At 40.7% G+C, this 24492-nt stretch overlaps 1 protein-coding gene and 1 pseudogene across 1 annotated transcript in view; both read right to left on the bottom strand.

Annotated features, from left to right (window-relative positions):
• ARL15 (ADP-ribosylation factor-like 15) overlaps positions 1 to 24492 on the bottom strand; it is a 685847-nt gene that overhangs the window by 556316 nt on the left and 105039 nt on the right. The gene's annotated exons all lie outside the window — the stretch shown is intronic.
• Positions 12893 to 13591, bottom strand: LOC102833142 (annotated as a pseudogene).

Below are 24492 nucleotides of genomic sequence, written 5' to 3'. Positions count from 1 at the left end.
AGCGACCCTGTACAGGGTTTCCGAGGGTGTAAATCTTTACGGGAGTAGAAAGCCTCATCTTTCTCCCGAGGAGCGGCTGGTAGTTTCGAACCGCTTACCTTAAGGTTCGCAGCCCGATTCGTAACCACTACGCTACCAGAGCTCCTTCCCAGACTATAAAAACTGACGCATTTGATGGGGCATGTCTGCCCTCTGGTGGTGGCAGGAAGAAGGACACATAAGTGTCCTTTAGAAATGTGTATCGAGTCAGAAACAAAGAGATAATGAAGAGATCACAAAGTCAGAATTCTCTCACTTGGAGAATTATGAAGACCTAATGTAAAATTACTGGAGTCCTGGGGTGGTGCTGCAGGATAAACAGTAGACTGCTAACCACAAGGTCAGCAGTTCAAACTTACCAGATGCCATGAGTTGCTAAGGGTTGTCATGAGTCAGAACTGACTCTATAGCACTTAGCAACAGTATAAAATTATATAAAATAGAATGATAAGGGGAAAGAAAAACATTACTAAGAGACAGTTTTAGCATCAAGACTGAAGTCTGAGATATACCCGTCTATGGCCTTTTCTGAATTATGAATAATTCTTATGTATCTGTGCCCCTATGTTCCCCTTGATTCTTCCAATTAAAGCACTGGGAGTAGGTACTGGTGATTTTTAAAGGCTCCCAAGGGGATTCTGATGTGCAGTCATGATTAGAGCCCCTCATGTGGGGCAGTGTCTAAGGCTGTGTCCAGGGACTAGCTGGGTCAGAATCAGGCCCATCCCGGATCCATTGAATCTCGGAAGGTGGACATTATATGCTTCATTTTCCACATCTTCCTGGGGAATTCTGAAGCATTCCCACTGCAGAAACTACCGTTACACAGAAATGGTCAGGGTTAGCTTTGCTCCTGGAAAATGTTTTGTTTTGATTGATTTTTCCTGAACCACCTTCTCACAACCTTCCAATATATCTAAAAATAAGACAATACTGTCAATATATTTCAGAGTTGTATAAGATTATGTCATAATTATGCTGTATAATGTTATGTTTATGTTGACATAATAGTGTGTTGGTGTGGCAATGTAGGATAAGCACTGGACTGTTAACTACAACATGAGTCACTCAAATCCACCAGCTGCTCCTCCAAAACACTATACAGGGTAGCTATGAGTCAAAACCAACTCAATGCTACACAACAACAACAACAACACACTGACATAATACTTCTGTCAACTGCCATAAAACAAGAAGCTGGAAAGTATGTATTTGGGAAAGAGGCACTGAGCGGTCTCTTTTTCATTGACTTATCCCTGGGAAATGTTTATTCAGAAAATGAGCACTTCTTGGGGTATCTTGATAAGCACAGGGCTGCTAACCGCAACGTCAATGGTTCAAACCCACCAGCTGCTCCACCGAAGATGGATGATGATGTCTGCACCTGTCCAGATTTACAGTCTCAGAAACACTATGCAGGGTTGCTGTGACTAGGAAGTGACTCCCTGGCAGTGGATTCGGTTTGGGGTTTTGGTAACTTGAGTTAACCCAAGTTAGTTCTGTTTTACCTTCTACCCCTCCCCCAACATACACATACACATGCAAAACAAAATAAGCAACTGAAGTAGCCTTGGAAAATAACTTCAGAGGGCAGAGCAAGGACAGGACTGGAGGTGTTGCACTTTTGAAACACATGGGTTGAATCACTTAACAAAAGACTCAAGGGGGCTTGATGGTGCTCCTAAATCATTTACATTGAAACGGGTCTAGGATGCTGTCTGTGGTTTGCCCCTTTGTGCCCTCCAAACTCAAGTTAAAGCACTATTCTTGAATGACTAACGCATTAGAATAAAACAACCTAATGCAATTTGGACAAGATTTATAAACACCAAGATGTGGGTATTAGTCAACATAAGCCACCAGTGTAAGGTAAATACTGGACTGCATATCAGAAGGTCAGAAATTCAAACCTACAGAAACCTTGTACAGGGTCACTATGAATTGGAATTAATTGAATGGTACTCAATAACATATTTCCTACATGGAAACTCAATTAGGATAGATGAATAGCATTTACATTAAAAAAAAAAAAATCTCAGGACAAATATTCATAAATGTTTACCACTGTTTATGAGCCAAAATATGACCTTCAAACATTTCACCTGAATTAAGATATCAATTCAAGAACAGATTTGATGCATTAGATACTAATGATCAAAGACCAAAAGAGTCCTGGGATGACATCAAGAACATCATACAGGAAGAAAGCAAAACTTCATTGCATCATTATACCAAATAAAGAAGGAAAGACCAAAATGCATGTCAGAAGATACTCTGAAATGTGCTCTCCAGTACAGAGATGCTCTGGTAGCATAGCAGTTACGAATCAGGCTGCTAATCTCACTGTCAGTAGTTCGAAACTACCAGCTGTTCCGGGAAAAAGATGAGCTTTCTGCTCCCATGAAGATTTACAGCCTCGGAAATCCTATGCAGGGTTGCTAAGGATCAGAATCCACTCAAAGTCACTTAATAACAACAACATAGAGATGCTAATGCAAATGGAAGAAACGAGGAGACAAAAGAACTGAACAGAAAATGTCAAAGGGCAGCTCAAGAAGGCTAAGTCAAGTAATACAATGAAATGTGCAAAACCGGGAGTTAGAAAGCTTAAAGGGAAGGATGTGCTCAGTATTTCTCAAGGTGAAAGACATGAAGAAAAAATTCAAGCCTCAACTTGAAAATCTGAAGGATTCTATGGGCAAAATATTGAATGATGCAAAAAGCATCAAAAGAAGATGAAAGGAATAGACAGTTACTGTACTAAAAAGAAATGGTCAATTTTCAACTATATCAAGAGGTAACATATAATCAAGGGCCAATGATATTGAAAGAAGAAATCCAAGGAGCACTGAACGTACTGGCAAAGAACAAGGCTCCAGCAATTGATGGAAGACAAATTGAAATCTTTCAAAAACACTATTGCAGCATTGGAGACATTCACCTATGCCAAGAAATTCAGAAGACAACTACCTGGCCAACTGACTGGAAGAAATCCATATTCGTGCCAATTTCAAAGAGAGGTGACCAAAAGAAATGCAGAAACCACCAGACAATATCATATGCAAGTAAAATTTTGCTAATGATAATTCAAAAATAGCCTGCAACAGTACACTGACAGGGAACTGCCAGAGGTTTAGGCAAGATTCAGACGAGAACACAGAACAAATTTGACTGAAAGCAGAGACTATCAGAAAGGTGTTTACCTGTGCTTTACTGACTATGCTAAGGCTTTCCACTGTGTGGATCATGCCTAACTCTGGATAACGTTACAAAAAAATGTGGATTCCAGAATACTTGTGCTCAGGAGGAACTTGTTGCTAAGTTCCTGCCAAGAGGCAGTTTTTCTAACAGAACAAAGAGACAATGCTTTAAAATCAGGAAAGGTATATGCCACAGTTGCATTCTTTCACCATATTTATTCAATCTATATGCTGAAGAAATAATACATGAAGCTGGATTATATGAAGAAGAATGTGCCATCAGGATTGGAGGGAGGCTCATGAATAACCTGCAAGATGTAGATGATACAACCTTGCTTGTTGAAAATGAAGAGAACTTAAAATACTTACTGATGAAAATCAAAGAGCACAGCCTTAAATAAGGATTGCACCTTCATGTAAAGAAAACAAAAATCCTCACCACTGAGCCAATAAATAACATCCTTATCAATGGAGAAAAGATTGAAGTTGTCAAAGGCTTCATTTTGCTTGAATCCACCATCAATACTCAAGGAAGCAGCAGTCAAGAAATCAAATGATACATTCCACTAGGCAAATCTGCTACACAAGACCTCTTTGAAGTGGTCAAAAGCAAAGATGTCTGTTTGAGGATTAAGGTGTGCTTGACCCAAGTAATGGTATTTCCAATATGTATATGAAAGTTGGAAATGAATAAGGAAGACTGTAGAAGAATTGATGCACTTGAGTTGTATTAGAAAAGAATATTAAAAGCATCATGGACTGCCAGAAGACCAAACAAATCGGTATTGGAAAAAGTACAACCTAATTTTCCTGAGAAGCCAGGATGGTGAGACTTCGTCTCTCATACTTAGGACATATTATCAGGAGGGAATAGTCCCCAGAGAAGGACATCATGCTTGGTTAAGTAGAGGGTCAGTGAAAAAGAGGAAGACCCCCAATGAGATGGACTAGCACAGCGGCAGCAGCAATGGGCTCACATGGAACAGTTGTGAGGATGGTGTAGGACCAGGTAGTGTTTCATTCTGTTGTGCATAAGGTCACTACAACTTGGAATTGACTCAGTGACACCTAACAACAACAACTGTATGAATTACTGGATTAATTTGAAACCTTGACCTCAAACTCCCTTCTAAAATCCACCGAAGAAACGTGTCACCATTCGCAGAACGCCTACCATAGACTGTACTATGCATTATCAAGTGTTGTTTCTTCCATAACAACCCTTAAGGAGGTGTCCTTTACTGGTGAAATACTGAGATTCACATAGGTTAGACAACTTGCCTAAACCATATACCTCCAATATCACGTAAGTGTCAGTGGCAGAGAGAGAAATGTTAAATCTATTTTCATCTGACCCCAGTGATCATTCCTTCCCAGCTCCCTTTGTGACATGGTCTTAACTGGCTTCTGGAGGATTCTGGCCTCTGTCCTTAATTCCACATTACCATTCTCTCCTTTTAGGCCACGTTGTCCAACACAATGTTAAACTCAAATAAATACCTTCTGGGGCAAGACAAAAATCTTGATCTGTAAACCAGTGGATAATAGGGAGTAAAGAACTTCTGGTGTGGCTACAGGATAATGTGCTGGACTGCAAGGTCAGTTTGAATCTCAAGGTCAGCAGTTCAAATCCACCAGTCGCTCCTTGGAAATCCTATACTGGGTCAGAATGTGAGATATTGAGGAGTGGGTGTAATACCACTACCATGGTAATCTTACTTCCTTCAAAAAGTCTTCCTTAACCTGTAACCTCCATCCTCCTCTGGAATCAGAGTTCCACTAAATGCTCCCATAACACTGATTGCAACTATCTATGTCCCTTACTACCAGGCTGTGTTGTTCACTGTTATATTCCTAACATAGACCACATTGCTGTTAGGTACCGTCAAGTTATGCACAGCAGAATGAAACACTGCCCAATTCTGGGCCAACCTCACTACTGTTCCCACACTTGAATCCCTCAATGCTGCCACTTGGCCAATCTATCTCGTTGGGGGTCTTCCTTTTCATCTGACCCTCCATCTTACCAAACATGATATCCTTCTCCAGCGACTGGTCCCTCCTGACAATATGTCCAAAGTATGAGAAGAAGTTTGGCCATCCTGGCCTCTAAGGAGCACTGAGGCTGCACTTCTTCCAAAACGGATCTATTGGTTCTTTTTGGCAGCCCATGGCACTTTCAACATTCTCCTCCAACACCACAACTCAAAAGCATCAATTCTTCTACGGTCGTCCTTATTCACTGTCCAGCTTTCACATGCATATGAGGTTATTGAAAATACCATGGCTTGGGTCAGGCGCACCTAAGTCCTCAAGCTGACATCTTTGTTCCTCAACACTTTAAAAAGCTCTTGTGCAGCAGATTTGCCTAACGCAATACATCATTTGATTTCTTAACTGCTGCTTCCATTAATGTTGATAGTTGATCCAAGAAGAATGAAGTTCTTGCCAACTTCAATCTTTTCTCCATTGATAAGAATGTTGTTTCTTGGTCCAGTGGTGAGGATTTTTGTTGTCTTTACATTCAGATGTAATCCATACCGAAGGCTATGCTTTTTGATTTTCATCAGGAAATGTTTTAAGTCCTCTTCACTTTCAGCAAGCAAGGTTGTATCATCTGCATATCATAGGTTGTTAATGAGTCTTCCTCCAATCCTGATGCCTCGTTTTTCTTCATATAACCCAACTTCTCAGATTATTTGCTCAGCATACAGGTTAAATAAGTATGATGAAAGAATACAACCTTGTCACACATCTTTCTTAATTTTAAACCATTCCATGTTCCCATGTTCTGTTCAAACAACTGCTTCTTGGTCCAGGTACAGATTCCTTATGAGCACAATTAAGTGTTCTGGAATACTCATACTTAGCAATGTTGTCCATAGCTTGTCATGATCCACACAACCAAAAGCCTTTGCGTACTCAATAAAGTACAGGTAAACATCTTTCTGGTATTCTCTGCTTTCAGCCAAGATCCATCGAACATAAGCAATGATATACCTTATTCCACGGCCTCTTCTGAATCTGACTTTAACCTCTGGAAGTTCTCTGTCAATGTATGCTTGCAGCCATTTCTGTATTACCTTTAGTAAAACTTTACTCACATGGGATATCAAAGATATCATCGATGATTTCCACATTCCATTGGGTCACCTCTCTTTGGAATGGGCACAAATATGGGTCTCTTCCAGTCAGTCGGCCAGACAGTTTTCTTCCAAATTTCTTGGCAGAGATAAGTGAGTGCCTTCTGTGCTGCCTCACTCTCTTGAAAGATTTCAATTTTTGTTCCATCAATTCCTGGTGCCTTGTTCTTTGCCAATTCTTTCAATGCACCTTAGACTTCCTCCTTCAGTGCCTTTGGCTCTTGATCATATGCTACCTCTTGAAACGGTTGAACAGCAACCATTTCCTTTTGGTACAGTAACTCTGTGTATTCCTTCCATCTTCTCTTGATGCTTTCTGCATCATTCAATAATTAGCCCAGAGAGAAACAGAAGAACAAAGCAGATGGGAGAACAATTAGGCAGGTTTGAATGGGCTAAGTGGGACAGAGGTAAATAATGATGTATGCACAACCTTGGAACAACAGGGTTCTGGGATACAGAGATTGAGCCATGGATGGAATGGGGGAAAGGGGAGAATAATATTAAGATGCTTGGCTGTCTTTTGAATCTTGGTTTTCCTTGCATTATATTATAAAATACACACTGGAGGGGGAGAGAACGGAATAGCCAGAAACATCACCATAGAAAGCTTGTAAGTCCATCTTCTGCCTACAACTGATTGGAATACCTAAAATGGGGCTACAACGTACCCAGTGAAGGAGGTTTCCTGCGGAGTCTCTGCAATACATAAGACTATAGTTGGAAGCCCGAACCACATCCAGATCTTCAGAGATGGGAAATTTCCACTTGAAAGTATTAGCGGACCAGCCTGGAGCGGCTAGAAGAACAGAAGATACTTCTTGAAAGAAAGACCTATAGGAAAACTACAAAACAATAGAGGCAGACTGACTGTTACTACAAGAACAAGCAAGTTGCTTGCCCAGGAAACATCAAGGAAAGTGGTCGGGTCCCCTTGGTGCAGGCCCCGTTCCAGGACTAAGACTCAATGGGAATACATGCTCCGATTGGTCACTATGCTCATCACCAAAAGGGAAAGTGAGGGAGGAGCAGCAATGAGGCATCGAGCTAAGCCCTACAATGTTCAATAGACTTCTGTGAACCCGGGTGCAGACCTTGTTGGCCAGCAGTGTGGCAAGACCTGGGGACTCTTGGGCCCAGAATCAGTGACATAGCCACAGAAGACTAGAGTGGAGAGTGAAGCGTCCAGCAGATAAGAAGAGAGGGCATATGCACAAGAACACCCACACTTGCAGATAATACCCACTTGACCTGACTTCAATGACTAGATGATCAGAGCTCAACCAGAAGAAGAAAGAAGAGGGAAAAAAGCATAATGTGATACAATTTGATGAACTTGACCTACACCTATGGATGCAGTAGCTCAAAAGAGGGAACACATCCTTACAGCAAGGATCATTCCCACCCCTCCATACACAGAGTAGACAGGGATGGGCAACTTGGACATTGGCTACCCAAAAAGGGGAGGCTACAAAGGCAAGAAGTGACTGGCTTACAAGCTTTCAAGAAGGAAGCTAGATTCATAGGGCATGGAGGAAGGTAGACTCTCCACTGAGTAGTATACAATCTGTCTAGGCGGGGCTGATGAAATGAAATCCGGATGGATCTCTTTTGATACAATAGTGAATAATTGTTATCTGGACTGCTTGTGAGGGTTGGAATTGTAAAGGTAGACTTTTTTTTAGCAAGGAAGGGAGTGATTAACTTTTCAGGCTAAGAGCAGAGATCCCTGGGACCATCAAGGGAGAAGAACGGAGAGCGGGACCCTACCTAGAGAAGCAGTGATGCCTGAGATGGAGGCAGAGACGATGCCGTGGAGAGATGGAGATGTTGGGGACTTTACACACAGAGAGGAAGAGGGCCTGTGTGCTGATGACTTGGGGGGGGGGTGGGGGGGGATGCTTGTAGTGTATACCCTTTGGATGGTTGATGATGCATGGAGGGGATTGTAACCATAACAATGAAATGATATACTATAGGATGAACGTAAAACTAATGTTCTCACAAAATTCACAATAAAACATTACAAAAAAATAAAATGAAATGAAAATAATTAGCCCAGAGAATCTTTCAATAACAAAAGTTGAGGCCTGAATTTTTTTTTCAGTTCCCCCAGCTTGAGAAATGTTGAGCGTGCTCTTCCTTTTTGTTTTTCTGACTCTAGATCTTTGCACATTTTGTTGTAATATTTAGACACAGATCACATAGTGCAGCGTTAATAAGTATTATTGTCAAATGCCCTCCTCAAGAAAACAGAGAAGGGCAAGATGGAAGGAAGAAACAGAGTAAGCAATGGCTCCTTGTTATTAACAGACAATGTCTCCACTCTTTAGGATGGCATTCGAAACCACTGTTCCTATTTTAAGAGTAGCACATAACAGAATCCTATACTGCCTTTGTGGGTAAAGAAGCAATGGGTAGAAGAGAAAGAAAAACTAAGTGAGGTATGAAGAGGCAGAATGTTTAATAAATAAGCATTTATTAATAAATACACATTTATTCATAAATTAAAAACTCAAGATACAAGCTTATCTACCAGAGACACCTCCAAAAAAGTTTCTCAGAATGTGTGTTAAAATACCTGTAAGGTGCCCCTCTGCCTTCAAAACCATCTGTGCTATTCTCATTCCCCTCTATTTCCATGCCTTGGTCTCTCTTGCCTTGCTCAGTTCACTTCTCAAGCTCTCTCCTCTTCCCTCGGACACTGTCCTCGTTGGCAAGGGCTTCCACAAAACTCAGTTCTAGTTTTCTAAAACCAAAATAAACCCCAAACTCATTGCCATCAAATGAATTACGACTCATAGTGACTTCATGGAACAGAGAAGAACTGCCCTATATAGCTTCCAAGGCTGCACTTCTCTATAGAAGTAGGCTGCCACATTTTTCTCCCATAAGGTGGCTGGTGGGTTTGAACTACCAACCTTTCAATTAACAGTCAAGCGTGTAACCACAGTACCACCATGTCTCCTCATACTCCTCTACTCACCTAGAAAAAAAAAAACAGTTGCCTTTAATCCTGATTGATGGTAACCTGAGCCACAGGGTTTCCAATGGCAGGTTTGCTCAGAAGTAGATCACCAAGCATGTTAACCATCTGCACTATCTAGGGATTCCTCTACTCAACCAGTGGTGTTCTAAGTGTGGGTCACAGGGGTTCCTGAGGCCCCAGGAACCTTTCAGAGGATCTTCAAGGTCAAACCTATTTTCCTAATTATATGAATTATTGACCTCTTACTCTGTGTTGACATTAAAAGAGATTGTGCAAAGCCAACCACAAGAACAGCTGCTGACATCTCACCTCCAAATTGTAACAATGGCACCAAACTGTACTACAAGTCATTTTATTTGTCTCTACTGTGCACTGGTGTGGCACTGTACAGTAAGTTCTAGACTGTTGTGGTGCCTTGAATTGGCTTTTCTATTCAAAGTATTCTTAATTCCCACTAAGTGGCTGAATGTTGCTGATAAGTGCCGTTGAGTCGGTTCCAAGCCATGGCGACCCTGTATAGGGTTTCCAGGGAGCAGTTGGTGAGCTTGAACCACTGACCATACAGTTCAAACGGCTTTGCAGTCTGGAGCATTAACCCACACCAGGACTCCCAAGTGATTTAATAGGAACATGCAAATAGGTATACAGGACTCTAAGTCTGGGATTGGTTAGTTTTGTCCTTAAGTTAGGTTTCAGGGAACCATCTCAGAAGCAGAGACAGACAACCCCCAGACCTTCAAGAAGGAAAAGCTTGAGTGGAGCTTGAGATCCTTATGCAGGGAAATGGCAACAGAAGAGGCGATGGCAGAGGTGGGGCATGGAGAGGCAGAACAGTTGCTGGGTCAAGGCCCATGGACTGAGGCAGAAGTCAAGGGACCACATGGCTGAGAGGCAGAAGATAAGAGTGAGGCATGCCTGCAGTACTGCAGACAAGAGGCATTCCTGACTGGAGAACTGCTGCGTCCTGAGTTGGTTTTCATCCTGAATTGTACCCTGTTCACTTCCATAGTAACCTCCATAATCGTGAGTACTGTTATAAGTTGTGTGTGGCCATCGCAATGAATTATGGAACCCCGATGTGAAGCAGAGAGTGCTGTGGGAGGAATGGTTGGTGTCAGAATAGGGTAAAGAAGGTTGTAGGGTAGAAGCATGTCTGACCTCTGCTTCATAGGAATCGGCCTTGGCCTGATCTGGAGTTTGATTATCTTTCCCCTTTATGAAGCCATGCTGTTTTAGCAACTGACGATCGCAAATTCAGCAGTCAAAACCCACCCGCCGCTCCTTAGAAATCCTATACAGGGTCATTATGAGTTGGAACAGACTCAACGGCACTTGACAACAACCACCATGCACTGGTAAAAAGAATGTCAGGTTCGTTTAAGAATGTCTTAGATGAAGAAGTGCTGTTGCTGTCATTAAATGCCATCGTTTTTATTCCAACTCATAGCTATCCTCCATAGGGTTTCTGAGGAGCAGTCAGTGGGTTTGAACCACCAACCTTGTGGTTCACAATCCAATGCTGATCCTACAGCACCGTATCAGGGGTCAAGAAGCAGTAAAAAGTATTAATTTTTACTGACTCTTGATGTATCTCTTTAGTATTCTGCATGGTGAGGTGGAAAAACACAAAGTGTTTCTGCTATGACAGCTACCTTGTGAGCTGGACTAGCCTTTTTTCATGGAATTCCATTTTTGCTTCAAAGAATAATTGACAAACTAAAATTATTCAAGCTTGGGTATTTATTCTAAATATTTTTCTCAATAATAAATGAAATGAGCTTATGATAAATGTAAACAACTGATAACCTTTTTCACCAGTGAAAAATTTCAAGTTTACAAATTCAAATTTTTGAAAACTTGCATCAGCCCCCATGAACCTGATAAACCATAAAATTTAACAGCTTCTCTTTTTTTGGAGAAATTATGTCAACATACAGAAGATCTGTATAACTTGATAAATCAGTATTTTCCAAAACCAATGCATAATTACAAAATGAAGCTTGGGTAAAAGATCCAAAGTACAAGACAAGTGTATTTTTAATGTAACAAAACAAAATGCATTCACTGATACAGTTTCAGGTTCCACATCGCAATGAACCTTTAGGAAACTAGCACTTGGTAATGTGGGTATAAAATCACAGATTATAAACTCACAATTATTTGAAGAGACTATTAAAACACTTTTTCTTTTTCCAATTTCATATCTGTGTGAAGCTAGATATTCTTCATGTACCCCAACCTAAACAATACATGTTGTTGGTTAAGTGCCATCAAGTTAATTCTGACACACAGTGATCCTACATGGAATTTCTGCAGAGCAGCTGGTGGGTTTGAACCACTGACCTTACAATTAGCAGTCTAGTGCTTATCCTAAAGCACCACACCAGGACTCAAAAAATAATACATAGAGACAGATTAAGTGCAAAAATAGATATGATAATCCAGAGCCCCTGTCTTTATCCAGACTTTAAAGAAATTTGTAAAAATATAAAACAACACTGTTCTTACTAATTTGGGGGTGGAGGTGAGGAAAATAATTTTTAAATTAAAAAACACACAAACATGTTATTCATTTAATTTAATAGGTTTGTTACTATTATTACTATTACTTTTTAGGAGTCCTGGTGTGGCACTGTGGATTAATGTGCTGGATGGCAGAGTCGCTTTGAACAACAAGGTCAGTGGTTTAAACTCATCAGTTGCTCCTTGGAAACCCTATATAGGGTCATTATGGGTTGGAACCGACTTGATGGCACTTTAAAACAAATAACAATTACTTGTTTTTTCCAGTTTCAACAACAGTTTTTATTTGATCCCTAAAAATCAAAATTCAGAAACTAGTCACTCACTGAAAGAACAGTTCTATAGTAAACTATTTGAAATCTCCTCCTCTCCCACAGTGTGCTCTTTGATGTCTGGAACATCTTAGAGAGGACGATGCACAGAAATACTGTGTGAAAGGCAGTCCACGGAGGCTTTTCCACAGCCTCCCTGCTTTCACAAAAATGTATCACCACTTTTTTCCGTATATCAAAGTATTTAAAGATCCCTCTTCCTGCTCTCCCCATTGCATTCATTTACTTGGAGAAATGCAGAGTTGAAAAAGTTTTTTCCCCAGCTGTAGTCAATCAAACCACTGAATTCTGACGAATATCCAGGCTACTCCAAGTTCTGGCGTTATACACTAAGATACTTACAGAGGAAATTGAACCTCAAGTTCTGTTGCTCCCCCAAAATGGGTAACAGAAGAAAAGATTTCATTAAGATCATTAAACCTTGAGAGTCAACCTATCATAAAGTTAAAGCACGTTTTGATCATAAACCTTGCAGAGACCCAACCAGATCTGAGGCCCAAATCCCTATTTCAAAGAGAGCCAGCAGAGTGTTGAGATACACAAGTGGAAAGTAATGCTGGTGAAGGCAGAGTCAAGAATCCCGAGCAATGTTTAGTGCAATTTTCATTTAATAAGCTGGTACTAAAACAACCTAAAGACCTTGGCTGTGATCACACGAGGATGTTTTTATGGGATTGATGCATGATTGGCGGCGGGCATTTTCTGGCTCACTATACTATGCGAGCAGTTCCAGCACCAACTTCCCAGAAAGACTTCAGGCTGGGGAGTGTAGTGGAGATATTTCTTGTCAGATGGGAGTTCTCTGGTGAAGACTCCTTTTGGGGAAAGTTTTTTGGCTTCCTCTTCAGGGATGGTTGGAAGGACCATCACACTGTCTCCATCCTTCCAGTCAACTGGGGTGGCAGCCCTGTTTTCTGCTGTCTGAGAATCTCATCAAAGATCCTTCCAGTGGTAGCTGGAAAGAGGATAGACAGCTTCAGTTTCTTGTCAGGAACAAAAACAAACACCACTTGAGCTGTCACAGGCAAGCCCTTTTCATCTTTCTCTGCTGGGTCCAGCATGCCCAAGAGGTCCAGATTCTTGTCATCAATGATGGGAAAAGGCCATTTTTTTGTGGGCTCCTCACCATTGTATGCATTGATATCCTTGCTACAGGCAAGATGGTGTTCAACACTGTCTATTGAAAGGGCAATTAACACAGTCCTCTTGGCAAATTCTGGTGCTAGCTTTGCAGCTCTGCCAAGCTCGGTGGGAGAAAAGAATGCCCCATGAGTCTCCCACATAGTCGTGGAAATGGATGTGGCCAACAGTACTACTGGCCTTGAAGTTGGGGGCCTCATCCCCAAGAAGCAGACCTCCGGGCATGGCGGCAGTGGTGACACGGAGGGTGAGGTGGCGCAGCTGCAGCAACCTCTATCCACCTGGTTGTGACGATGAAGGAGCAATTACTTTTTAAGGTGAGTTTGAAAATAAACATTTTCAAAGTGTTTTTGTTTTCACTGTTACTTAAGTAAACAGTGTGAGCTATAACCCATATGAGACCTGGCGTGTCGCTACAGGGTAAACACTGGACTACTAGCCAAAAGATCAGCAGTTCAAAGCCACCAGTACTGTCAGAAACTCTATACAGGGTCACTATGAAGTGGAACCTGCATCAGAACCTACTCAATGACACACACAACAATATAATCCACATAAATAAAAGCTCATTGGAAGTCCTGGAGTGGCACTGTAGAATAAGCACTAGGCCGCAAGGTTGGTTAGAACTGCCAGGTCAGCAGTTCAAACTCACCTCAGAAACACTATACAGGGTCACAGTGAGTTGGAATTGACTTCGCAACACTTAACAACAACAACTAAAATTTCTAGTAGTGTAAAGGAGTCTGAAGCCAAAAAGTTTGATAATCACTGTATCACCCTTTTGAATGTGACTGGTTTTTCAATGCTACAAGAAATCTTATCTTGTCCTAGACTCTTTCCTAACCATCAACACCCTATGTGCTCCCCCTTTGTTGTGTTGTTCTGACTCACTTATAGGGCTTCCAAGGCTTTTAAATCTTCATGGGAGCAGAAAAGCCTCATCTTTCTCCCATGGAGCAGCTGGTGAGCTCGAACTGCGGATTTTGTGATTCACAGTCCAGTGCTTATCATATGGGGTCACTGCACTCCCCTTCAATGCTCCTTTTAGATGCATGTGACGGCTTTATATTCATCAGTAACATTTTTATATGACAGTCTCCTAGTGTTCATGTAAAGAATTTAGGAAATGTGTTGCTGCTGGTCATTGTTAACACAGCTAGTTTCATGAAGCAGAAAATAAAAGTATAGCAGACTTAAGCTGTCTGGTGTCAAAAATGAGTAAAAGGCCCCCTCTAGTGGATTTGTAAACTCATAAAACACAAAAGGAATGTATTTGGATTGTCAAAACAGTTTAGCCTTCTTCCAGAAAATTCAGACCATAAAAATAATAATATATGAGCACAGAAAAAGTGTTCAATTTAATATTTTATTATATTCTTATTATGGCATATTTTAAAAGGAAAAAGTAAATGTGAGACTAAATCGGCTTTGGAGGTTGTTGTTGTTGTTAGGCATCTTCAAGTCAGTTCCACTCACAGTGACTTTATGCATAACCGAATGGAACACTGCCCAGTTCTGCACCATCTTTACCATGGTCCTTGAGCCCATTGCTGCTGCCATCGGGCCAATCTATCTCATTGGAGATCTCCCTCTTTTTCATTGACCCTCCACTTTACCGAGCATGATATCCTTATACAGGTCCCTCCTGATAATACTTCCAAAGTATGAGAGATGAACACTCGCCATCCTGGCTTCTAAGGAACATTGTGGCTTAGAAATCTGTAATTCTTCCAATACAGATAGATTTATTTGTTCTCCTGGCACTCCATGGTACCTTTAATAATCTTCTCCAGCACCATAACTCAAATGTATCAATTCTGATACTGTCTTTCTTATACATTGTCCAACTTTCACATGAATATGAGGCTATTGGAAATCCTATGAAGCACGTGCACCTCAGTCCTCAAACTGACATCTTTGCTCTTGAGCACTTTAAAGAGACCTTGTGCAGTAGATCTTCCTAATGCAATATGTTATTTGATTTCTTGACTGCTGCTTCCATAAGTGTTGATAGTAGATCCGGCAAAATGATGTCTTTGACAACTTCAACCTTCTCCATTGATCATGATGTTATTTACTGGTCCAGTGGTAAGGAATTCTGTTTTCTTTACATTGAAGTGCAATCCATATTTAAGGCTGTGGTCTTTGATCTTCATCAGTAAGTGTTTTAAGTCCTCTTCACTTTCATCAAGAAAGGTTGTATTTAACTTGCATATCTCACAGGTTGTTAATGAGCCTTTCTCCAACTGGTGAAATTATTTGCTCAGCATGTTGTTGTTGTTATGTGCCGTGAAGTCAGTACAGATTGAATAAACAAGCTAAGAGAATACAACCCTGGCGCACACCTTTCCTGATTTCAAACCATTAAGTGTCCCTTATTCTATTTGAACAAGTCTCTCTTGGTCTATGTACAGGTTCCTCATGAGCACAATGAAGTGTTCCAGAATACTCATTCTCCACAATGTTATCCAGAGCTTATCATGATCCACACAACTGAAAGTCTTTGCATAGTCAATAAAGCACACGTAAACATCTTTCTGGTATTCTCTACTTTCAGTCAACACCCATCTGACGTCAGGATGATATCCCTCATTCCATGTCTTCATCTGGATCCAGCCTGAAACTCTGGCCATTCCCTGTCAATGTACTGCTGCAGCCAATTTTTACTTACCTTCAGCAAACTTTTACTTGCATGTGGTATTAATAATATTATCCAATGATTTCAGTATTCCATTGGGTTCCTTCTCTTTGGAATGGGCATAATATATATCTCTTCCAATCAGTTAGTCAGGTGGCTGTCTTTCAAATTTCTTGGCAAGATGAGTAAGTGCCTCCAGTGCTGCATCAGTTTTTTTCAAGGATTTCAATTTGTATTCCATCAATTCCCAGGGCCTTGTGCAGACTTGTTCTTTGCCAATGCCTTCAGTGCACCTTGGATTTCGGCCTTCGGTATGGTTGGCTCTTGATCATATGATATATCTTGAAATAGCTGAACATCCATTTCTTTTTAGTACAGAGACTCTGTGTATTCCTTCTATCTTCTTTTGATGCTTTCTGCATCATTCGGTATTTTGCCCAGAAAATCCCTCAATATTGTAAATCAAGTCTTAAATTTTTCCTTTATGTCTTTCAGCTTGAGAAATGTCATGTATGTTCTTCCCTTTTGGTTTTCTAACTCCAGGTATTTGCGCATTTCATTATAATACTTGATGTTGTCTTCTCAAGTTTCCCTTTGAAATTTTCTGTTCAGATCATTTACTTCCTCATTTCTTTCATTTGCTTTAGCATCTGTATGCTAGAGAGCAAGCTTTGGATGTAGCCAATAACTAAATGCAAATATGAACCTAAAGTCCTATTTCTGTGTGCTTAGAAAAATAATAACCACTTTTCTTAAATGCTAAAAGCTGATTCTACATCAGCGACCCAAAATAATTTTTTTAAAGTTATCTACTAACTAATTATAGTTTAAAATAGTTAGAAACATTAACATTGGTGGATAAAACTAGAATTCTTAGCTCAATCTCTAGATAGTAAAATTTTTCTCAACCCATAGCTTTGCCATTCTAACAATCTGCAGAAAATCTTGAAAAAGCTCTTTGAAAGAAGAGGACGAATACCTGTGGGATACCTTTGTTTATATTTATATTTAATGCTAGGAGAATTTAATTATTTGCTTCTTTCTCTGGAATACAATAAGAAAATAGGTATAAAAAGTTCTCAACCTCATGCATGTCAGTTAAAAATTATGTAGTGACAAGGAAAGTTATCAGAGATATATATTGTTGTTGTTGTTACGTGCCATGGAGTCAGTTCCGACTCACAGTAACTCTGTACAGGGTTTCCGAGGCTATAAATCTTTACAGGAGCAGAAAGCCTCATCTTTCTCCTGCGGAACAGCTGGTAGTTTCAAACTGCTGACCTTGTGGTTCGCAGCCCAATTCGTAACCACTACGCTACCAAAGCTCCTTTCAGAAATATATAGCTAAGTTCAAGAAATGAAGTTACACAGAATTACATGATTTATACAGAATTACATAAATTAACTTTTTAAAAAAAGTTTTCATTGTGAATTGAGTGATAGTTTACATGGGAGAACATCAATTTTACATTCATCCTATCACATTTTATTTCACTGCAATGATTGCAATCCCATTCATGCATCACTGTTCAGTACCTGCCTCTATTCCTTCTGCTTTTTTGGATGTACACCAAAACACTCAGGAATATACAATCACCCAAACAACTAAAGGGTACACTCTGCAAGCCTGCCCCCTGGCTGCCAGCACACAGCCCCTGGCTTTCCAGGAGTCTAGAGTCCTCAGCTGCTCCATGTCTCCATGTCCTCATCTCTGCCTCCATCCCCAGTGCCGCTGCTTCTCTGGATAGGGTCCCACATTCTGCTCCTGCTCTTCTCCGTTGATGGTCCTAAGGTGCTTTGTTCCTGGAATGTAAGACTTAACTACTCCCCCCTTTTTGCTATAAAACCTCTCTATCTTTACAGTTGTGACACTCGTGTTTAGTAATGATGACAATTACTCACTATTGAATCTTAAGAATTTTATCCTCATCTCCATTCACCAGACCTATCTAGACAAAATGAAAACTATTCAGTGGGGATTCTACCCACCTCTGCACCACATTCTGAAACTAAACTCCCTCTTGAAAATTTGTAAGCCAGTCACTTTGTGCCTTTATATGCCACCACCACCACCCCCATTTTAGGTAGCCAATGTCTAAGCTGCCCATCCCTATCAATCCTGTGTACAGAGGGGATGGGAATGATCCTGGCTGTGAAGATGCCTTACCTCTTGGTTGGTATTTTAAGCTACTACATCCAAAAGTCTAAGTCAAGGTCATCAAATTATAACAATTTACACTTTTCTTTATAAAAAAAAAAATTTTTTTTTAATCTTCCTCTAGTTGAGTTCTGATCATCCAGCCATTGAAGTTAGGTCAAATGGGTACTATCTGCAAGTTTGGGAATTCTTGTGCCTCTCCCCTCACTTCATATCAGCTGAATGCTTCACTCTCAGCTCTAGTCCTCTGTGGCTATGTCCTTGTCCATGGGCTCAGGAGTCCCCAGATCTCACCACACTTCGGACTAACCAGGTCTCACCATACTCCAGGGTAAATGGGAATCTTTGTATCATGGTCAGACTCAGCCCACATCTTCATTGCTGCTTTTCCCCCCACTTTCACTCACCAGTAACCAACTTAGTCACCAGCAAGCTTACATGCCTGTTCATGTATTCCCTTTGCTTTTCAGTCTTAGAAGGGGGTTTGTACTGAAGGGACTTGACTGCTTGCCTTGCTTGCTCCCTGGCAAACAACTTGCTTGTTCTTGTGGTAGCCAATCAGACTGCCATTTTTATTTGGATTTTTCCTTTCTGGTCTTTCTTTCAAGAAGTATCTATCTTCTGTTCCTCTAGCTGCTCCTGGCTGGTCTGCTTGTCTTTTAAAGTAGGAATTTTCCACCTCAGAAGGTTCTGAATGGGGATCAGGATTCCACCTAAGGTCTTATGCACTATAAAGGCTTTACAAGAAGCCTCTTTCACTGGGCAAGTTCTAGCACCCCTTTTTAGATATTCCAATCAGTTATAGGCTGAAGGCGGGCTTACAAGTTTTCTATAATCATGTTTCCAGATACTCCTTTCTTTCCCTCTCAAGTGACTATTTTACAATATTAAGCAAGGGAAACCAATATTCATAAGACAGTCAAGCATCTTAACATTATTTCCCCTCTTTTACCCATTCAGACTATGCCTCAATCCCTGTATCACAGAACCCTGTTGTTCCAAGGTTGAACATACATCAGTATTTACCTCTGCCCCATTCAACCCATGCAAACCTGCCTAAGTGTTCTCCCATCCACCTCCCCCTTCTTGTGTATTGCCCACCCAAACACTCTAACTATGATGTGTCTGTTCCCTACCCTGTGCTCCACCATCCCCTCCCTACCCTACCCTCCTTTCCCCCACTGTACATTTAAAATTTTTCACATTGAATGCATTTTTATGAATATAGAATTATATGAGTATGCTATAAACTACTGTTGCTGTTGTTATGTGCCATCAAGTCAGTTCAGACTCACAGATATCCTCCTCTATACGGTTTCTGAATTTTCCAATCTTTGTGACAGCAGAAAGTTTCATTCTTTTTCCCAGGTAGCAGTTGGTGTACTCGAATAGCCAACCTTGTGGTTTAGAGTTCAGTGCTTATCCTATTGAGCCACCATGGCTCCCCTGTAACTACTAGCAATTATTTACTATTTCTGGGAATAAATATTCACTCATGCAGTTCTACTGGGAGAGCTTTTTACTGTGCAGTGGGCTCGAGCACAGCAATGATTATGAGGTTGGCGCGGGGCTGGGAAGCGTTTTGTTCTATTGTACGTCTGTACTGACTAGACACCACCTAACAACAGCAATGACAACAACAATACTATGTAAATGCAATGAGCATTTTTAATTAAAAATAATCATATAGGGAATTTTTTAGTAAGTTCATTTTTTTTTTAACTTAGCAATATATTTCAGATATCTCTTCATGTCATTATAATATTCTTAACTGAGATAATAACTGATTCAAACATTTCATGATGAGGGACCCACTACCACTAAGAAAGCAAAGTCCTGAGTGGAGTGCATCCTTTGTAGCTCCCAGACCCCGAGGGAGACTGAAGACTGAAGCCAAGACAAATGGAAAACTCCAAGGAATGCTAAAAGTAAATGAGACCTTTTCCCGAGCTGATGCTCTGAATTGGGACTTCTAGCCTCCTAAACTGTGAGAAACTAAAGTTCTATCTGTTAAAGCCAAAAACAAAACTCATAAATAGAAATGATGAATTATTTCTAGGTATATATGCAGTTAGTTGTTAGGTAGCTTCATGTCAGTTCAGACTCCCAAAGGCCCTATGTACCACAGAACATAACTGTCCACTGCCTGGACTTGCCCCATTCTAACATTTGTTATATCTATGCCCCTTGTTGCAAACACTTAGCCAGTTCATCTCTTTAAGGGTCTTCCTCTTTCACAATGACCCTTGACTTTACCAAGCATGATGTCCTTTTTCAGGAATGGGTCCCTTCTAATAACATGTCCAGTGTACATGTATACATCTATATTTCTAATCCTGGTGTGGGGCGGTAGGATCAGCACTAACTATGAACCACAGTCAGCAGCTCATGCCCACCAGCTGCTCCTCAGGAACCCTACACAGGGTTGCAACCAACTCAACGGCACTGAACAACATAGTACCAGAAGTGTGGAATAATATTTAAAAACTAGATTTAGCTATTTTGGTTTTAAAATCATGAGACTGGTTATTTCACATAAGACTTCTCTGAATGCCTTTAGTAACAGATCACATTATATCTAGTTCTTTTAAGGATGGTACAAACTGTGGTGGTCTATCTTTGTTGTTTTTAAGTGCCGTCAAGTCAGTTCTGACTCATAGCGACCCTCTATAAGGTTTCCAAACAGGAGTAGGTGAGTTTGAACTGACCTTGTGACTAGGAGTCCTCGAGCACTACACCAGGACTCTGGTGGTCTAAAGTAATTCTACTTTTATAAACTCTGGTAGAGCCAGTTACCCCTTCCCAAATAATCTGCCAGACCAGATGATCACTACATTCCTTTTTTAACTCTCAAATTCTATGAACTACCTAAATAACATCATGATAGTGAAAAGACTGAAGTTGTCAAAGACTTCATTTTGCTTGGATCCATAATCAACACTCATGGAAACAGCAGTCAAGAAACCAAACAGCATATTGCTTTAGGCAAATCTGCTGCAAGAGACCTCTTTTAAGTGCTAAAGAGCAGAGATCAGTTTAGAGACTAAGGTACACCTGACCCAAACCATGATATTTCCAATCACTTCATGGAGCCCTAATGGGCTTGGGCAATATGTGTCGTGCTGCTAACTGGTTAGCAGTTCGAATCCACTAGCCTCTCTGTGGGAAAAAGATGAGGCTTTCTGCTACCATAAAGAATTATAGCCACAGAAACCCTATATAAAGTCGCTATGAATGGGAACTGACTCAACTGCAGACCACCACCACCACCATATGCATGGGAACATTGGATAATGAACAGGGAAGACCACAGAAGAATCAACACATTTGAGTTATGGTATTGAAGAAGCACATTTAAAATACCATGGTCTGCCGGAAGAAGAAACACTCTATGTTGTTGGAAGAAGTACAACCAGAATGCTTTTTAGATGCCAAGATGGCAAGACTTCATCTCTCATACTTGAAACATGCTATCAGGAGGGACCAATCCCTGGAGAAGGACAGAATGCTTGTTAAAGTGGAAGGTCCGAGAAAAAGATGAAGATCCCCTACGAGATGGGTTGGCAGTGGCAGCAGCAATGGGCTCAAACTTAACAAAAATTGTGAGGCTGGCACAGTTTTTCTGGCAGTGTTTCCTTCTGTTTTCCATAGGGGTGTTATGAATTGGAACCAACTCCATCACATCTAACAATAACAATGTAGTGCCAAGGAACTGTCCATAGCTACGGTGTCATTCTCTAGATGTGAATTTTAACAGAGCTGAGGCCCTCAACAACTGTAAGCCATGTGGTTGAGTGCCGTCGAGTCTGTTCTGACTCAATGTGACCCTGTACAGGGTTTCCAAGGAACGGCTGGTGAGTTTGGACTGCCAACCTTGTGGTTCTAAGCAACCTTGCGCAGTGCTTTATCCCACAGCACCACACCAGGATTCCTGCCTGATGAGTACAGGCCTTTAAATGAATAATTAATTGACTTCATTGACATCACACTGAAAGTAGCAGAGTTGAACTAAACTAAAAATCAGTGGTATTATCAAATGTCAGCCACTAGGGAGCGCATTCATCCTATTATAATTTGAAGTATCAAGTGCTACAAGGCTTAAAAGATAGAGGTCTGCTTAGGCTACTATTCTTATCTGGACACACAATATCTACAAATACAACAACTTATTCAGATGAACCAGGTTGATCAAGAATACAATTTTTGTCAACACTTACATGAGATACTAATATTTGGGTATGCCAGTGTTTCACTGTCTTATCACATATATCCACTGGATATATTCAATTAATCAAAACCTCTTTTCCAAGTAATTAACTTTTCAGTTTCTTCTTCTGTTGTTCTTTTTTAATCTACTCCAATTAATTTTTTTTTTTTTAAACTGCTCCTCTTACTAAGATTCTCTGTTTATGCTCAAAGAAAGAACTACTGCTTCCTAGTAATCAATTGTGAATGATCTCAAACATATTTAAATGCTGTCTTTCTTTGTACACACAGAAAGCAAGTTTTTTAAACAGTGAGGATAAGAGTGAGCAATATGGGCCATGAATCCATTTTTGTGCCTTCCTTATATGGGAAATTGCAGTTTGTAAGGCTACCTGGCTCGCTTGTGTTCCAACTATCAGGCACTGGGGGTGGTGGTGCCTGTATGCTATTAAATCGGCTGTATAGGATTTCCATCAAGACACAGTGACCTTGTATAGGGTTTCCAAGGCAGTAAATCTTTACAAAAGCAGAAAGCTTCATCCTTCTTCTGTAGAGCAGTTGGTAGATGTGAACTGCTGACCCTGATGTTAGCAGCCAACGTGTAACCCACTACACCACCAGGGCTCAGGTAGCAGTAAGAGGGAAAAAAACTCTTTGCTGTGCATCTGTCAATGTGCACCACCAAAATACATTCTTATTACCTTTCATATTACCCCTCAACTTCTCAATCTGAGATTGAAAAAAAACAACAACAACAAAAAAAAAACAACCAACAACAAAACAATCAACAAACTTTGAGGAATTATGTTGTGATTAAGTGCCACTGAGTTGGTTCTAACTCCTAGCGACCCTCTCTATTGGATTTCCGAAGTTGTAAATCTTTGCAGGGGCAGAAAGTCTCACCTTTCTCCTGCAGAGCCGTTGATAAGTTTGATGATAGGTTTGAACTTCTGATCTTGTGGTTATTAGCACTCTGCTGCTTATCCTATGGAGCCACCAGCTCTCCTAGATGAAAACCATGTGTGTGGGTGGGGGGAGAGCCTGGTGATTGACACAAATTATTTTTCTTAAGATTGGAATTCGTGAGAAGTAAACATAAATTTTGGCTCCCCTACACCCCTAATCAGATGGAGGAAAACTATGGAAAGTCTCCTCTGGAAGCCTTTTTTTTTGTAACTACAAATCAGTAACCTTAGGTCTCAGTAACAAGACTGGAGTCAAAATGCAGGGCCATTCCTAACCACCTTTCTCTGAAGTCTTTTTAAATAGCCTACTACACAGGAAACACCCTGCTTCCTACACACATTACTACTAATAGCAGGAAGCTTCCCCCCCGCCCAGAGCTTATTGTATATGGCTGTCAATTCTTAAGGGAAAACTGGCTGGTGTAGCATAGCATCCACAACATATGTGACCTGAGTAGGTGAGCAGCGGAGGAGGGGGACAGCAGGTAGGGAGATACTTGGCTTCACCATATAGAAAGCTTTGGGTGGTCATGTGCATGTATCTGGGTACATGACTACCCAAACTGAGAATGAAATTTGTAGGCTCCCATGCACCTAAGTGCAACCACGTGACATCAACAGAATATCAAATGGAAGTGATGTCTACAACTTCCATGTCACTTGCTTAAAACAGAATTAATTGCTTGTCCTGTGTTTCCACTCTTTCCACTTTTCTTATTGATAAGGAATCACCCCTACAATATTGGAACATGATACAATGATCATAATTAAATAGTGAGCAGAGAGCACATGATTAGACAGGTAGATCAATATAAAAAAACAATATTAGATGGTATAAAGACATTTAAGTATGTATAGGGACTTGTGATGTAGGAGTGTTTTATGTAAATTTGTTATTGTTGTTGTTAGGAACCATCAAGTCATTACTGTCGCATAGTGACCCTATGCACAACAGAATGAACAAAACACTGCACAATCCAGGGCCAACCTCATAATCGTTACTACACCTGAGCCCATCACTGCCACCACTGTGTCAATCCATTGTGTTGGGGGTCTCCCTCTTTTTCTTCCACCCTCTACTTTACCAAACATGATATCCCTCTCCAGTGACTGGTCCCTCCTGATAATATGCCTGAAGTGTGAGAGACGAAGTTTGGCC

This window comes from Chrysochloris asiatica, unplaced genomic scaffold, assembly GCF_000296735.1.
Source record: "Chrysochloris asiatica unplaced genomic scaffold, ChrAsi1.0 scaffold00082, whole genome shotgun sequence".
In the NCBI taxonomy this organism is placed as follows: domain Eukaryota; kingdom Metazoa; phylum Chordata; class Mammalia; order Afrosoricida; family Chrysochloridae; genus Chrysochloris; species Chrysochloris asiatica.
Note: the sequence above shows the minus strand (reverse complement) of the source record. Positions and strands in the feature narration are given on the sequence as shown.